The sequence below is a fragment of the Podarcis pityusensis genome, assembly GCF_964106645.2.
Source record: "Podarcis pityusensis genome assembly, chromosome: 14".
Classification (NCBI taxonomy): Eukaryota; Metazoa; Chordata; class Lepidosauria; order Squamata; family Lacertidae; genus Podarcis; species Podarcis pityusensis.
In genome coordinates, this window is record NC_138039.1 from 4260375 (window position 1) to 4277885 (window position 17511).

General features: G+C 44.1%; 1 protein-coding gene and 1 long non-coding RNA gene across 2 annotated transcripts in view; one reads left to right on the forward strand and one right to left on the reverse strand.

Annotated features, from left to right (window-relative positions):
* LOC308463145 overlaps positions 1–17511 on the reverse strand; it is a 795191-nt gene that overhangs the window by 222971 nt on the left and 554709 nt on the right. The gene's annotated exons all lie outside the window — the stretch shown is intronic.
* MAD1L1 (mitotic arrest deficient 1 like 1) overlaps positions 1–17511 on the forward strand; it is a 479230-nt gene that overhangs the window by 218232 nt on the left and 243487 nt on the right. The window lies entirely within an intron of this gene.

Here is a 17511-nt window from a genome sequence, read left to right on the forward strand (position 1 = left end):
CACAAGCAAAAAGACATAGCTAGATTCCTCTTTCTCATGGCAGAATGTGGATGCGTCATTGGCCCATGCTTCCACCTGCCATATTTCCAGTTCCCATCTGAATCCCAGAGTTAAACTTTCTCTTCATGCTTTGGGATGCTTGGAAAGCATACACACATCTCCAGAGATGTCAGCTTCTGCAAGTTTCAAGTAAGGCGCAGAAGTGGCGAGAGAAAATATGCCACCCCACACTTCCACTCTCTGGCTTGTCCAAGGACACCTTCAGTTGACAAATCCCTAAACTCTGGTGAGATAGATTATGCTGTGCTGCTCTGTGGAAGAACCTCTGTTTTTGCTTTCTACATGCCTTCTTAGAATAGAGCTGGAGGGCTGCATTTAATTTTCAGTAAAGGAGTACTTATTTCATGGCGTAAAGATTTGCAAATTTCATGGCACATTGTCTGAACCCGCGATACTCTGTGATTAAGCATTGACGTATTAACGTAGGAAAATTGCCTTGTCATATTCAAAAATAAATGGTGAATGCCCTGATGACTTTGAACAGAAATGCAGCCCTTTGTTTAATGTCAGATACTTTTCAGAGGTAGCAGTTCATTTATCAAAGCTATTAAACGGGGGCAATTGGTGTGATTATGCAGAATTTTCTGCAAACTGATTTCTATAATCTTTTACACCCCCCACATGTTTCTTGATTCCATTTGTTTTATCCCCTTCCACACATTCGTTGGCTGGAGGAACTGGGCTCTGGGTGGCTTGCTGTAAGAAAGAAAACTGTAATTTGTTTCTTCAGTATTGTTTGTTATATTCATCTGTTACTTCATTGTTTGACTGTTCAAAACCTGCAAATAAGCAAAGTAAAAGGTTTCACGGTCAAAACAGTTCAGTTCAAGCAGACCTAAATAATGCAAAACAAATAGCATGAGCACCAAATGTTTATGGGAATCTGCATTTTTATTCATGAAAGTGAAAGGGACTTGTAGCACAGTCTGTCACTAAAAGAAATGTATGCAGCTGTTAGTGGTTAAATACTATCCCAGTTGATGGAACTACCTGTTATAAAAGCTACATGCCTGGAGTGTTCACAAAATGTTAAAGTCTCGACAGGTTCTCTTCACATTTACAGAACGGCCTATGTTCAGGGACTCTGGGGATGGAATGGGGAGCCACATAGCCTTGTAAACTAGAGTAATGTGTACCTGGATCTCAGAACCCAGTTCATGCACAGAACCCAACTCTTCCAATTGGTAGGCATTATGTGGCATCTAGATTGGCCAGACCTGGTATAAATATTAGAAGCTTGACCTTCTGTCCAGTGCTCTTGACTGGTAGAGCTTCTCCAGGGTCTGCTGCAGAGAGAGGTTTCTCAGCATCCACTACCTGATTGTTTAACTACATGGTAGGGATTGAGCCTAGGAATTGCCATATGCGAAGGATGTTCTCTACCACTGAATTATGATGCTGACAGCCACAGTGGTATAAGAGCTATGAACCATGCCACTGACCATATAGATATAAAGGTGTGACCATTGTACTGTGAAAATACCGTACCCTGAAGATAATGACAGAATCCAAGGAGATATCCTCAAGAAATTACCGGTATATCCCACATCTAAAACATCTGTGGGAAGTGCTGGTCAGTTCTGAACAAATAGTTCACATGAAACTTGGACAACTCCTGCAGGTCCCATTTTCAGACCTTGGACAGCTCTATTAATGCACTTTTGGTTTGGCTGCCAGCATGCTTGTGATTTCAGTAATGAGCTGCCATATGCATGCCAAGGTCTTTCAGCTGCTTGTAACCATCTTACAGTTCCAATTTTGGGCTTTCTGTAAGGACAGCCTGCCAGCTATATCAGACTGTGCAATGGATGGTGTTTCCTGGAGGATTAGCTTCTTTCAGATCTGACGCAAAAATGGCTTTTAACTGAGATATTGAAACGGCTGTGGTAACTTCATTTGACAACTTGTTTGGCTGCTCTAGGCCTACATATTATATTTTTCTTTTCTTTCTTTAAAATAGCCAGCATCTATTATGGGGCCTGTGTGTATGAAAAATATTTGAGTAGGAAATAGATGTACTCATTCACAAAAAAATTTTTTTGTAAGCATTCCGAGGGAGGGAGGGAGAGAAAGAGAGAGAAATACAGTGGTACCTCAGGTTACAGACACTTCAGGTTACAGACGCTTCAGGTTACAGACTCCGCTAACCCAGAAATAGTACCTCGGGTTAAGAACTTTGCTTCAGGATGAGAACAGAAATCGTGCAGCGGTGGCACAGCAGCAGCAGGAGGCCCCATTAGCTAAAGTGGTACCTCAGGTTAAGCACAGTTTCAGGTTAAGAACGGACCTCCAGAACGAATTAAGTTCTTAACCCGAGGTACCACTGTAATTAACTCCCTCTGCAATTGGGTTTGAGTTGCCAGGCTCCATTTGGAGAGCCGTTGTTGCTAGTGCAAAGTGTGTGCAGTGTCTGTTTCAAATTTTATTCCATCTGGAGCAGTTCCCTACAAATTCTAGTATGCGAAAGCTGTGCTATGATGCAGGATGGAATAGAAAGCGTGCAAGAGCACATAGGGCCTGTGATGAGCTACTTCTAAACCTTGATGGCTCCCTTTCTTAATATTTTCCTGAGACAGATGTGACTTAGCTTCCTCTGTTTTCTGCAGTGAGAGTTCATTTCATAGATGCTTCCTTCTCTGTGATACACCAAACTTACTTGTATGAACAGGAGCAGGGGGGAAACATTTTTGCTTGGATGTGGCCATTCCTTTGGATGACCACCTGGGGGCTCCAGTAATTTTTGACAGTAAAGGTAAAGGGACCTCCGACCGTTACGTCCAGTCGCGGATGACTCTGGGGTTGCAGCACTCATCTTGCTTTATTGGCCGAGGGAGTACAACTTCCAGGTCATATGGCCAGCATGACTAAGCCTCTTCTGGCGAACCAGAGCAGCGCACAGAAACTCCGTTTACCTTCCCGCCAGAGTAGTATCTATTTATCTACTTGCACTTTGATGTGCTTTCAAACTGCTAGGTGGGCAGGAGCAGGGACCGAGCAACGGGAGCTCACCCCGTTGCAGGGATTTGAACCACCTACCTTCCGATCGGCAAGCCCTAGGCTCAGTGGTTTAGACCACAGCGCTATTTAAACATTTAAACATGAAATAGTTCTTAACACGATGATGTTGAAGCAGCCATCCTCATCCTCCTTTTTTCTGTAATGTTGTGCTGAAACCCAGCTAGTTTTTTTCTTTCAGATTTGCTTTAGGTGGTAGCACTCATTCGTCTGATGTTGGATACCGTATGACTCTTAGTCTCTCCCTTCCCTCTCTCCAATCCCTTTTCAACACCTCCTCTCCATTATTTCTCTGTTATCGAGTCCTTGTTAGTTTGATGCTAAGCTGCTGTGGCTGAAACGGTATGAAAAATGCTGCTCCCTGACCAGTGTTCTGACACATGTTGATATTGCTTTTCCACCAGTCACTCTGTGTGTGGGCTTACCACCATGGCTGTCAGTAAAATGGCAAAAAAACTTGTCAGGTGCTATCACATGGCTCAGTAGATTTTTGGGCTCCTCCATGTAATAAACAGCTCTACAAGCTGAAGAAAGTTTAACTATCATTTCAGAGTAGTGGATCTAGTGATGTTTACCAGGATCCAAAGTCTGGTTGGCTTTGTTTCACATGGTTTGAGTGAGGAGTTGGGAACCATATGTATGATTCCTGTACTAAGGTATATTTCAGGAACATACATAACTCTGATCCATGTTGGAACGATCATTTGAGAAGGAAAGCATACATACATTAAAAAGCCTTTAAAAGTGTTTTTGTTTTTTATTTTGTGTATTTATGTTGTGATATAACTTGAGATCCATGTATGAAGGGTGGCATATAAATTAAATAAATAAATAAATAAATAAATAGCAAAAAAGATAAATAAATTATGTTATCCTGATATGCAAGTAACCATGATCTGGAAAGAGAGGCTGGTGCCATCGTTGTAGAACAGGGATGGGGTACCTGTGGCCTTCTAGGTGTTCATGGACTGCAAATTCCATCATCCCTGATCACAGGCCACGGCTGGCGCTGATGTGAGTTGTAATCCAGCGACATCTGGAGGATCACAGGTTCCCTAACCATGGTATAAAGCTAATGTATCTAATCCCTCATCATAGCCATTATGCTCCTGATATTGAATAGGCAGCAATTACTTCAAATTACACTCATAATCTAAGAGCATTGCCAGTGTTCGTCTCCTGAGTATCTACTGAATTAAAATCTGCCCGCAGTGTATTTGTATATGCTTGTTTTGTAAGGAGCCACAGACTCTGCAGGTATGTTTTCAAAATAAAGATGCTGCAGTAAAGACCCTGCTTAACCTAATACTTACTTAATTTTGATATTGACCTCAAGAAGCATTTTAAGATTGTCAGCAGTGAAGCGGCAGTAAATCTATATATCTCATGTGCAGCTCACTTTTTCCCTAAATAGTTCAGGACAGCATGCTCTATCTTATCCCCTCAGTAATCCTGTGCAGGAGATCAGGCTAACAGAGGATAACTCTCCCAAGGTCATCCAGTGAGTTTCGTGGCTGAACTAAGGTTTGGAACTTGGCCCCAGGCCAATGTTCTTATCAGCTACACTCCCTTGGTTCTGGGAGAGTATTCCAAAAGTAGGGTTTCACAGCAGGAAAGTGCCTACCCTGAGTTCTAGCCACCAAAGGTGAGAATGATATTAGTATTAGGCAGGGTGATACATGGCCTTTTTCACCTTGGGAACCTTGGATTACCAGAACTTTTTCTTTCACCTACTGAATGCTCTGACATGGCTCTGGCCAGTAGTCATTGACACATCATCTGGCAATCCACTGGGCTTCACTCCTTGCCTTTCTCACTGTAGCAAGTGCCTTTTTGCAGGGTGCTCACTTCACAAGAGCCTCACACTTTGCAGTAATAACAGGCTCCATGTCTGTTATGCCCACCTCAAACCAGTCAGGGAACTGTTGCTCTTTTTTGCTGTGCTGTAGATTTCATTGGTTCCACCTTGCTTCAATGCTATCTCTGGGGCAGTTCAGTAGAGCTTGTTGGGCAGAATCAGAGAAGTATTCACAAACTTCAGGTATGACTGTTCTGGCAAAGTTGATACAAAGCCATACTTTCTGCTTTGTACTGCGGTCCTCTTTATCTGGAGATGAATCTTGCTCACCTTCAGGGAGTGATCTGTGTCACAGTAGGTACTGTGGTAGCTCCGTGTGACATGAACACAGTTCAGTGCTGATCATCTGGTGACAATCAAGTCCAGTTGGTTCCAATGGCCTGACCTTGAATGTCTCCAGGACACTCAGGGTTTTGCCTTGGTAAAGAAGAATGTGTTTGTGATGCAAAGGCTGTGATAAGAGCACAGCTCAAGCAGCCTTTGTCCATTCTCATTTATGCTGCCAATACTAAAGGGCCTATTCAGTTGTCCCATGTGAGATGGTCGTTCCTAACTCTGGCATTGAAATCTCTCAACACTGATTAATTATTGCAGCAAGGGCTGCAACTTTGAAAGTACCTTACTTTTGGTTTTATTGTTTAATTATGCTTATGAGATAACCTGCTAATGCTAATGATTAAGGTTTATGTTCTTGTGTTGCACAGGGAAGCTACCCTGGACTAATGCCTGGCTGGTTTGTAGTGCCAAGCAAAGTCACATTGACTGAGCAGCTGCTAGAAGGCTTGGTGGTATCTGCCACCAAATGACATGTCATGTGTGTAGTTCAAAACTACTGTATCAAAGGATAATAAACCCGCAAAGCTAACTGACACAGTGTATTCCGGCGCATGATTCAATTACTTCCCTGCAGAAAGTCAGTTTACTACTTGAAGAAAAGAGAGAAATTTAAACAGCTCTAGCTAATTGCAGTTGACAAGACAAAGGCAGTTTGACTTTCCAGTATTAATTAGCAAACCCATACTAATTAGCTTGTATAAGCACAATTCATGCTTCTTTCTCTAAATGCAATTAATATTGCAACTGAAGACGTCTCTGGGCTGTGCCGCCGTATCATTAACATACTTCACCCTAATTAAGTATGGACAGCAGAGGCTGCAGAAATGAGTTTGTGATTATAGCCATATAGAAAATCCCTTCATGTTTCATATCTATAGTGAACTTGAGCCTGAAATTTATTTTCTAGTTTACGATAAATTAAGCTTCATTCCGGTGCAGTAAAGGGACTTTTATTTGTCTTGTTTTGTACTGTGTGCTTTTTCTCCCCTTGTAAAACCCCATGTACAGTAGCACCTCGGCTTACGTTACCCTCGGGTAACGTAAACTTTGGGTTGTGAAAGCGTCAAACCCGGAAGTGTTTCGCGGCGCGCACATGCACAGAAGCGGTCCCTCTGGTTGCGGAAGCCCCAGGATCCGACCGGAGCTCCGGAATGGATCCCGTCCGCAACCAGAGGTACCACTGTACTTGCACAGATGCATTATTTGTTCCTTTACTTGTGTATCTGCACTTCCAGAGAGGGGGGAATCAAGGAGTTTTTAACTTCACTTCTTTCACACTTGTTGTTGTTGTTTAGTCGTTTAGTCGTGTCTGATTCTTCGTGACCCCATGGACCAGAGCACGCCAGGCACTTCTGTCTTCCACTGCCTCCTGCAGTTTGGTCAGACTCATGTTTGTGGTTTCGAGAACACTGTCCAACCATCTCATCCTCTGTCGTCCCCTTCTCCTTGGGACCAAAAAGACCAACATCAGGGTCTTTTCCAGGGCGTCTTCTCTTCTCATGAGGTGGCCAAAGGATTGGAGCCTCAGCTTCACGATCTGTCCTTCCAGTGAGCACTCAGGGCTGATTTCCTTAAGAATGGATGCGTTTGATCTTCTTGCAGTCCATGGGACTCTCAAGAGTCTCCTCCAGCACCATAATTCAAAAGCATCAATTCTTCGGCGATCAGCCTTCTTTATGGTCCAGCTCTCACTTCCATACATCACTACTGGGAAAACCATGGCTTTAACTATAGGGACCTTTGAGGACTTCCGGGTTAGCACCATTGGCGAATGGCGGAGTTCCTCCGCCCGGAGGAACTGGCTCCGTGGAAACTGGGTCTTCCTGCCGCGGCGAAGGTGGGGACCCGCTAGAAATCCCAGGCGGAGGAAGCCTGGGAACGTGGGATTCGGCAGGGCACCAGGAGTGGCCCCCTACTCACCGGGAACCCCATTTTGGGGCTCCGGAGTGAAGTGGGGTGAGCGGCGCGGTGCTGCGAACTGATTGCTGCTTTCACGGAGTGAAGCCGCACAGCCATTGCCGGAGAGCGCTGACTTTTTCCTGTGGACAATTGGATTTAAAACAAGTACCCGTGAGTAGAAACGGAAAATTGGATCAAGAAATATCTTAATTTGGCACCGAAGCGGGAAGGTTCAAAACAGGAAATCCGCCTTCCGCTTTTTGTACATAGACTGAAGCAAAAACCTTGTAAGCTAAAGCCTGGAAAGTCGTTTAAAAAGTTTAAATTTCTGGGGCTTCCGCAACCGCTTGTGTGCATGTTTAAATTTCCTTCATTTATAATTACTGAAACCCCCTTGGAAGCAGGAGAAAAGGGGGGGGGGACTTTGTTTAACGCCTGCAGGAGAGGGAGTGAAGAAAGATATGTTTCCACCGTCTCTAACCTGGGAACGGGGTGTCAGAGACAGAAATTCTTGGAGAGGTTCATTGACTGTGAATGGAATACTTTGACAGATAGCTAAAGAAGAGAAATAAATTGATTCCAATGTTGCCTTCTGCATTCTAAAGAAACAAAATATCTGAAAAATGAAAGTAATTTTCCTTTGTTGGACTTGCCATAAAAAAATGGATACAAATAGAAATTGTCTCCTCTAGAGGGAGCTTGCTAAATTGTTGCTGCAGTCTACTTGAGGACTCTACAGCTGTGAGATTAAGATCGTGGGACCAGTCCTTTTTGACCTTGACTAAATATGAGCTGGGAGGAAGTTTTGGTGCTTGCTTTATGCAAGACAAGTGCCTTGTTGGAACAGATGCATGAGAAAATGGATTTGATGACTGTTGTGGTTAATAACTGTGGACAAACAGGGAATATTGATACAGAAACTATTCAGGGACCAACTCAGGAACCTGTACTGATTGGGCAAGTGCAGAAGATAATGGAGGAGGTTGCGGTTGCACCTCAAATAATACAAATGGAGAGACCCGAGGCCCTACAGGAGCATAAGCCGCTGTCTTTGAAGATTGAAGTTGGAGTCGGCCAGGGGGAGTCTGGACCTGAGGAGGTTCTTAACTTTGGAGAGACCTCGAAATATGTTTTTAAATATTTTTTGGACTACATTGATGACTGTGGGGAGTGGGACTCTGGGGAAAGGGCTGGTTGGATGAAGGGAGACGAAGATAATTTTGGGTTGGAATCCCCCAGAGACCTACTCCCCAACGAGAAAGGAAAGAAACTAAGAAAGAGACCAACAAAAGACAAGGAAAAGTGCAAGTATAAACAAGAAGAAGAAGATCTGCAGAAGGGACATGGAAGAGACTTAAGGGCCTCGGACATAAGATTACCAGGTTGATGGACTAGATGGAATGGACAGTAAGGACTGACATGACCCGAGACCAGGAAGAAGAGACGTTGGATGAAGATTGGAAGAAAATTTATAAAGAAATTTTTTTTTCTAGGGAATTAGCTTAAAATTAATGAACATTAGGGAAAATGTTGGAATGAAACTATATGACTCTAGTAGAAAAGATATCAGGAGTTATGTATAATCGAGTATTAAGCATTAAGCTCTAAAGTATTTTTTGGTAAGATAATGTTAAATAACTTAAGGTAATTTGAATAACAGAATATGGGGAAAGGATGGAAAGGATTTGTTGAGTTAATTAATAGGTTAAATTGTTAAGATAAATTATTTAGTAAAAATTGAGAAAGATGGAAAGAACTTGCTGAAATAATCAATCAAACTAGAATACAAAAAGGGAGGTGTGAGGAGGTCAATGAAACAAGCAAATGGAAGTTAAAGATATGGAATATGGGATTTGTGTCTCCCCCCCCTTCTTTTTTTATCTTTTTGCTGTATTGTTGCATTGGTTTTTATGTCTTGTTTTTTTTATTATTCTTTTTTTCTATGTATTGTAGTGTTTTTAATTTTTTTCTTTCTTTTCTGTAATTTTGAAATTATTAATAAATATTATTTTTTTAAACAAAGGAAAAAAACACAACTATACGGACCTTTGTTGGCAAGGTGATGTCTCTGCTTTTTAAGATGCTGTCTAGGTTTGCCATCGCCTTTCTGCCAAGGAGCAGGCGTCTTTTAATTTCGTGACTGCTGTCACCATCTGCAGTGATCATGGAGCCCAAGAAAGTAAAATCTCTCACTGCCTCCATTTCTTCCCCTTCTATTTGCCAGGAGCTGATGGGACCAGTGGCCATGATCTTCGGTTTTTTGATGTTGAGCTTCAGACCATATTTTGCGCTCTCCTCTTTCACCCTCATTAAAAGATTCTTTAATTCCTCCTCACTTTCTGCCATCAAGGTTGTGTCATCTGCATATCTGAGGTTGTTGATATTTCTTCCGGCGATCTTAATTCCGGCTTGGGATTCATCCAGCCCAGCCTTTCGCATGATGAATTCTGCATATAAGTTAAATAACCAGGGAGACAGTATACAGCTTTGCCGTACTCCTTTCCCAATTTTGAACCAATCAGTTGTTCCATATCCAGTTCTAACTGTAGCTTCTTGTCCCACATAGAGATTTCTCAGGAGACAGATGAGGTGATCAGGCACTCCCATTTCTTTAAGAACTTGCCATAGTTTGCTGTGGTCGACACAGTCAAAGGCTTTTGCATAGTCAATGAAGCAGAAGTAGATGTCTTTCTGGAACTCTCTAGCTTTCTCCATAATCCAGCGCATGTTTGCAATTTGGTCTCTGGTTCCTCTGCCCCTTCGAAATCCAGCTTGCACTTCTGGGAGTTCTCGGTCCACATACTGCTTAAGCCTGCCTTGTAGAATTTTAAGCATAACCTTGCTAGTGTGTGAAATGAGTGCAATTGTGCGGTAGTTTGAGCATTCTTTGGCACTGCCCTTCTTTGGGATTGGGATGTAGACTGATCTTCTCCAATCCTCTGGCCACTGCTGAGTTTTCCAAACTTGCTGGCATATTGAGTGTAGCACCTTGACAGCATCATTGTTTAAAATTTTAAATACCATATTTTTCGCTCTATAGGACGCACTTTTTCCCCTCCAAAAATGAAGGGGAAATGTGTGTGCGTCCGATGGAGCGAATGCAGGCTCCTTGGCTTCGCGGCGACGCGCCTGTCCTGGAAGCCGGAGGAGGAACCAGAAGGGTCTCCTTCTGTTCCTTCTCCAGCTTCGCTGAAGGGCGCTGCGCCTTCTCCCTCTCTGCGCAGCGCCTCTCCTGTGAAGGAGAGGCGCTGTGCAGAGAGAGAGAGAAGGCGCAGCGCCCCTTGAGCAACACACCTATCAAGCGAAGCCGGAGGAGGAACAGAAGGGTCTCCTGTTCCTCCTCCCGCTTCGCAGCAACGCGCCTGTCCAGCAAAGCCGGAGGAGGAACAGAAGGGTCTCCTTCTGTTCCTTCTCCAGCTTCGCTGAAGGGTGCTGTGCCTTTTCCCTCTCTGCGCAGCACCTCTCCTGTGAAGGAGAGGCGCTGCGCAGAGAGAGAGAGAAGGCGCAGCGCCCCTTGAGCAACGCGCCTGTCATGCGAAGCCGGAGGAGGAACAGAAGGGACTCCTTCTGTCCCTCCTCCCGCATCGCAGCGACGCCCCTATCCAGCAAAGCCTGAGGAGGAACAGAAGGGTCTCCTTCTGTTCCTTCTCCAGCTTCGCTGAAGGGGCGCTGCGCCCTCTCCCTCTCTGCACAGCGCCTCTCCTGTGAAGGAGATGCGCTGCGCAGAGAGAGAGAAGGCGTAGCGCCCCTTGAGCGACACGCCTGTCATGCGAAGCCGGAGGAGGAACAGAAGGGACTCCTTCTGTTCCTCCTCCCGTTTCGCAGCGACGCGCCTGTCCAGCGAAGCCTGAGGAGGAACAGAAGGGTCTCCTTCTGTTCCTTCTCCAGCTTCGCTGAAGGGCGCTGCGCCTTCTCCCTCTCTGCGCAGCACCTTTCCTGTGAAGGAGGGGCGCTGCACAGAGAGAGAGAAAGCGCAGTGCCCCTTCAGCGACGCGTCTGTCCTGGCTTCTGCTTTAGCCCTGCGCAGCCTCTTTGGGCAGGGGGAGCCTTCATCCCGCTGCCCTGAAGAGGCTTGGCGCGGTTACCCCAGAAGCCAGAACAGCCACACGGTATCCCAGAAGCCAGATCCCTCTTGCTGTTCTGGCTTCTGGGGTTCAGAATAATTTTTTCTTGTTTTCCGCCTCCCAAAACTAGGTGCGCCCTATGGTCCGGTGCGCCCTATGGTGCGAAAAATACGGTAGTTCAGCTGGAATATCATCACTTCCACTGGCCTTGTTATTAGCTGTGCTTTCTAAGGCCCATTTGACTTCACTCTCCATGATGTCTGGCAGAGAGAGCAACCACACTACCTGGGGTAGTGCTATAAGAAGCTGATGATCTGAGCCACAGTCAGCTCCAGGTCTTGTTTTTGCTGACTGCATAGAGCTTCTCCATCTTTGGCTGCAGAGAATATAATCAATCTGATTTTGATGCTGCCCATCTGGTGATGTCCATGTGTAGAGTCGTCTCTTGTGTTGTTGGAAAAGAGTGTTAGTGTCTTTCACATTAGTAATACTTTTGTTCATAAGTGATAATCAAAAACTGTAATCTTGGCTGCTGTCCCTTATTGGAGCTAATGCCAGAGACGGTATCACACCAATAAAATTGCTTTTGTGTTTAATGTTGCTTCCTTGCTGCAGAAAGTCCACGAGCACCTCTGCTTATATATGAGACTTGCTGGCTCAGCAGCCCCTCTCCTATAGAGAGTCTATAGCATAGTTGTAAAGCATTGCTTTACAGTGCCAGGTCTCTGGTGCTTCAGTTTTTCAGGTGATCTCAGGTGTGTGGGTTGGGAATAACCTCTGACTGAGGGGGCTGGAGTACTACCACCAATCAGAAGAGGGTTATAGAGAGTTAGATCATTAATCCATTTGAGACAGATTCATATGTTCAGGCAAACATGTTTCTGCACTGTGGTAGTTATTACTAGTTCTAGCTACTGTTATGATACTCAGTTATGCACACACTCAGTAATACCAGTGGTTTATACTACCATTGCAATAACTAGTGTAGAAAGGGAAAAGTAGGTATATGAGGTCAATATCAATTCACATTGTCATTGTCTACACATAGTGACTTTGGGCCTGGGCCTCAAGATTGTGCTCTTCTGTCACTGGGCATAGGAAGTAGTGTGTGCCTCAAGCAGACATGCCCAGATTCTAGCTTTTGTTTTATCCCTTGATAAAGTGAAAGGACCTTGGGAACTTGACAAGCTGCCCTATAGCTTTGCAAATATATATTCTTGAGGACACAGTTATTCCTTCCTGTAGTGGCAGAAGAGCAGAATCTGATCACCCAAGAGCTGCTACCTGCCACATAGGCTTTTAGGTTGTCCATCAGTTCCTGAACTAGCCCTGATTTTTAAGGAATTTAGTGTCAGCTAGTGTTTCTGTTTTGATCTGGTAAAGAGTTGATTAGAGTTTGATTATCAAATGCTTCTGTTATTGTCCTTAATGGGATCTACCGTATTTTGCGCCCCATAGGACGCACCTAATTTTTTTGGGGGGGGGAATAAAGAATTTTTTTTTATTTCCCCCCCAGGTGCGGGGCTGCAAGAACCAGGTTGGGGAACAGCGGGAAGGCGTGCTCCGCCTCCCCGCTGTCCCCCGAGCTTGTGGGGCTGGCGATGGGGAGAAGTGCGCTGAGCCCGGGACTGCAGGCCGCTCTGTGCAGCCATTGGGAGCCGGGCGGGACTTCACGCCCGGCTCCCGATGGCCACGCAGAGCTGCGCTGAGCCCAGGACTGCAGGCAGCTCTGTGCAACCCTCGGAGCCCGTCTCCCGAGGGTTCCGCAGAGCTTCCTGAAGCCTGGAGAGCGAGAGGGGTCGGTGCGCACCAACCCTTCTCGCTCTCCAGGCTTCAGCTAAATCCTGCATTCGCCCCACAGGACGCACACACGTTTCCCCTTCATTTTTGGAGGGGAAAAAGTGTGTCATATAGGGCGAAAAATACGGTAGTTGAAGAGTCAAGCCCCTAGGGAGATTATTTTGGACCAAGGGAAGACAATTTGCACGATCTCAGGATCTTGGATACCTAGGAGCAGTGGCAAAGCAGCATGCTCTGCTACCGGGGCAGAGAGCAGGTGGGGGCATGGTTGGCGTGCGGCGCCTGGTGCGGGGTGTGTGTACGGCACATGTCCAGGGGGGCCGCCACGATGGCACCCTACCGGAATAGTGGTGCCGGGGGCGGTCTGCTCCCCCGCACTCCTGTTCCTCCGCCAGTGCCTAGGAGCAATTTAAAGCTAATTGCATATAGTTGACTGAAAGAAAATGTGGAAGGTACTACAATATTGTAGAGAGCTTCAAGCAACAGATTCATGCTTTAGTAAGTGGATCCTCTCACTTCACCTCTGCTGCCAGAATGTAGATTTCTATTTCCTGAATTTCAGGGATAACTTGGCAGTGAATCATCAGAACTGTGTTGCCTGCTAACTCTAATATTAAGTTTGGAAGATAACAAGACTGTATCAAAGGTTTTTATTGTGCCAGATTTAGTGCAACATCCTGAAGTAGCAGTTAAGATCTACAAAAGTTTATCAGAAGCAATGGGAGAGATAATTTAAGCAAATTTGTGCTCTGAAAATCAATACAAGAATGCAGGATTGTAAATTGCAGTGTGGGTGGAGGAAGACGAGAAGAACAATATAGCAAACAAGAGAAGTTATATTCAGTAACATCACTATAAGCAAAGTGTTATTCTGTCAAACACAAGGGAAACTAAACATTTTAAACCCAAAATTTGTGAATCACTAATGTCTAAAAATGGAGAAAAACATGAAGTGCTCCCCTCAAATACTTCACATTCCCACAACAGCTTATGGTATTTTAAATGGCTTCATTCCTATTCCTTCAAGCTTCTTAAAGGAAAATCCCAGTTCCACAGAGTCAAAATACACATCCATACAAAATATTATTACTTTGGAATAATCAACCTTAATAAGAACTGCTGCTCCATTCATAAGTATGCTTTGGAGGGATGGAAAGTTCTTTCTCTGTTCAAGTTCTTTATTACGGTAAGAGACCAGCATAAGCAAAACATCTAAATAAATAGCATAACAGTATGAATCTAAGCGAATAATTATTAAATAAATGGGAGCAAGAACCAAACGTAGATTTAAACATATACATAGAATACTTATTTAAGCATAGATAATGGGTGAGTAAAAATTTATAATAAAAATTAAAAGATTGGTTAACACAGCTGTATGGAGTTGGCTTCAGAAGTGCGGATCTAACAATATGGGCCTTCAGTTTAGGATTGAATTGTAGCATCTGTTTAATCACCATATTGTCCATGTGCTTAAACCATGTTAAGAGTTTAATGATCTTGAGTATCCACCCTAACTAACCAGCCTGTTATCACTTGGCCTCCCTCCTGCTCTTAAACTAAATCTATATAGCAATTCCATGTTTTAAAACAATCAAGCAGTAAAGCAGTCATCGTTTAAAAACATAAGCATATAAACCTCCCTCTAGAGAGGTCCAAGCACTGTGCATCAATTGAACTGATGTGGAATAGGACATCTCCTTTGGGTCTGTTGCTTACAGCTGACCTCAGTGTATCACTTTGCAAAATTGTAATTTCAAAAAGCAAACATTGCCTAATCCAGTTTAATATTTCTAGATGAGAGCATTTTTTTTGCCTGCATTTGTTAGATTGTGTATATAAATCTAGCCATTGTTTCTTTTCTGTTGCCTTTTGTGTATGCAATAACCTCCTGCAAGCAAGCATTGCACCATTTTTTGGTTTCCTGCTCAAGCTAGTTGAAATGAATGGTCCCTGGAAGAATTCCCTCTGGTTGCTACAGTGCATCTGCCTCATGTTCCCTCTTCAGAAATTGATGTTCCATTTAGAAGACCCTGGCAAAATTGGAACCATCTGTTGTAGATTCCTGGAGGTGGAACAAATATAGATGCAGAAACACCAGGACCTTGATGAGGTGAATGTTAATGAAACAAAAGTGACACCAGGTTAATAATCAATGATACTGTATTTCCATATTTTGGCAACACCAAATTATGCATAGAATGGTCCTCTGTGTTTAAGTGCACTTGCTGCAAAAAAAGAAGTGAGGAGTTAGATAAAATTGCTATGAATTGCAGTGATTCAGAGGTTTAATCTGAAAGCTGGATTTGTGTTTGTTAGTGTCTCTGGTAACTTCTCTTTCTTGCATCATGGATGTTGGCAAATTGAGTTTTTAAAAGGCCAAATAATATTAGAATTGGATCTGTCAGAGATGTGGAGAGGAAACTGTGTTTAAATGCTCAGGAGCATGGCAAGTAGTATTTTATATTACAGATTTTTATATTATGGATGTGCTTTCTGTGTTATTGTACATTCTGTATGGTTCCAGGCAGCTGAAACTTCTCATTTACTTAGAGAGATGATTGGTAGGGGCTTTGGTTAATACTTTGCTTTTGGAGTTGTTCTCAGACAGCCTTCAGTTTTCCAGATGGTGGGTCTATTTAACAGGGTATGAAGGGGATAGTGGGAGAATGATTGGAAAATGCTTTGTTTCAATTTAAGGGCCAGGAGGCCTGTTGTGAACTCATTGTGATGTCTCTGTTCCTGGGCTGAAAATGTGTAATACTTTTAACTTGCCTTACGTAGATGTAGGAAGTTGCCTTAGGCCAGGTAACACACTTTTTGTCTATCATTCTTAGTATTGTCTACTGTGGTAGCGGCTCTCCACGGTCTTAAGCAGAGAAGGCTTCTTTTTCTGTCTTCTGATAGGTGCTCTATCTAACTCAAGGATGGGGAGCCTGTGGTCCTCCCAATGTTATTGGACTCCAACTCCCCATCAGCACCAGCTAGAATGGTCCATGGTTAGGAATGGTGGAAGATGTAGTCCAGCAACACCTGGAGGACCACAGGTTTCCTTCCCTTGCTCTAACTGAAGTTGTCATGCATTGAAGCTTAGACATTTTTCATGCTTGCTTGCAGGAGGCTTGGTATTTGCTATGGGAGCACAAATTTGTAGCATGGTATTGGGCACAGGATTCAGCTTCCTAAGAATCATTGTTTTGTTGTATTTTTAAATCTGGCTCTTCTGGCTACAAAGTTAGGCTTGAAGATGTATGTAGCACCCTCTCCTGAGATCTCACTAAGCAGAGCAGAGATTCCCTGTGGTTGGGGCTTCTTTCTTGCTCATAGCTCTCCATGACTAGCAAATCCAGAATGGATAATAAAACCATGCGAAACGGGCATAATTTTGTTCATGATGCTTTATTTGCATTACTTGCAGAATGTACATTTCTTTGGTGCAGCATTCAATTCATTTTGGTTCAGATAAGAACAAAACAAAACTGTTGGCACAGTGTGCATTGGGAGCAACTGATAATACAAAAGGGAGTTAAAGGTTACTCGGCCCTTCCCCACCCCTGCACTGATGAAGAGAGGTAGCTTTCTCCCTCCACTGCCTGATCCTTTGCATGTCTAGTGGGGAAGAAGTCCTGCTAAGTATGCAGAGGCTCACGGCCCCAGCCCATCCCTTCTGTGGCTTGGTTGCTTTCACTTTAATATCTGTGCAGCTGGTGGGCAGAGGTGGTCCCATTGGGACAGGTATTTTTTTCCAGGAGTTGCCGCGTCGCCTCTCCGAGGCGAAGAGATCTCGCGGAGGCACTTTACTTGTGACCTTTTGATAAATTATTAACGGCCTCCCCCTCCCTATTTGGAATCACTTAATTGAGGTTGACAACTCTTTGTTGTATTACAGGCTCTGGCTTGTCAGGAGAATTTTTTTACTCATCTATGAATATTTCATTAACCTCTAAAGACAGGCTGCTTCATTCTGAGCTCTTGCCAGGCCCTGTCCTGTTGGAGTTGCTTTCAGCTGTGGCATCTTTGCAGAGGATCTTGCACCCTCTTCTCTTCCACTTGGTGTTCAGTCCAATTCCTTGGCTGAGAGCAGTGGGGCTGCGAGAGTCCCAAAAACGATTTGTACATTTTAGCACTGTTTCTAAGCATAGTTTATTTTCATGATCCTCCTTGTGGCTTTTTAATTTCCACTACGTAGTATTGTAGAGTTGCAAGGGACCCTGAGGGTCACCTAGTCCAGCCCCCTGCAATGCAGGAATCTCAATTAGATCATGCATGGCAAGATGACCATCCAACTTCTGCTTAATGGGAGTTTGTTCCACTGTCAAATAGCTCTTACTGTCAGAAAGTCCTTCCTGATGTTTCCCAGTTGTGTCTGCTCCCTCCCAGGGAGAATGTTGTGGCAAGGGGCAAACCTTTGTTCTAAAAGGCAGGATATAAATGTCCCAAACAAATAAAATCCATAAAAAGTCCACCCCAGTCCTAATC